This window comes from Chiroxiphia lanceolata, chromosome 3 (genome assembly GCF_009829145.1).
Source record: "Chiroxiphia lanceolata isolate bChiLan1 chromosome 3, bChiLan1.pri, whole genome shotgun sequence".
NCBI lineage: Eukaryota > Metazoa > Chordata > Aves > Passeriformes > Pipridae > Chiroxiphia > Chiroxiphia lanceolata.
In genome coordinates, this window is record NC_045639.1 from 55,985,022 (window position 1) to 55,985,564 (window position 543).

The following is a 543-nucleotide window of genomic DNA, read 5'->3' on the forward strand; positions in this document are numbered from 1 at the left end:
GTGAAGAAAGTTGATCACCATCATGTGTTTCACAAGCATTATTATCCCATTGGCTGAAGAAGATACTCCTCTCTCAAGTTTTGTGTAGCTGATAAGCTAGCTGTTTGGAAAAGTTCTGTGGACTTTTTTTTAAAGTAAAAAATACTAAGTGTTGCTAAAAAAGTCTACTAAATTTTATCAACAGACCATGCTAATTTACAAATCGGCCCCCTGGTGGTCTAGTGGTTAGGATGCGGCACTTTCACTGCCGCGGCCCGGGTTCGATTCCCGGTCAGGGAAGTCCTCTGGGCAGATGGAGCTCGTCAGCGCTGTAAGGCCATCCATCTAAGAGAAGGTCACTCTAAACAAACCTACGTCCTGAGGACCTCACTGCCACTGTCCAAGCTTGCTTGGCCCCGGCAGATGAACCTTAGGATTAAAGGGTGGGCTCAGCTCAGCGCACACTGTGTCTCACCTAAAAAATCCACTGCGCAGGCTGAAGGGTAAAGACCTTTCCCAAATCTTCGTTCGCGAAGACTGGCCATACACATAATTATAAGCTCA

At 46.4% G+C, this 543-nt stretch overlaps 1 non-coding gene across 1 annotated transcript; it reads left to right on the forward strand.

Moving 5' to 3' along the window:
* Positions 1–207: 207 nt before the first annotated feature.
* On the forward strand, positions 208–279 carry TRNAE-UUC. Its single transcript has one exon. It is a non-coding gene; the product is annotated as a tRNA-Glu (tRNA).
* Positions 280–543: the final 264 nt, after the last annotated feature.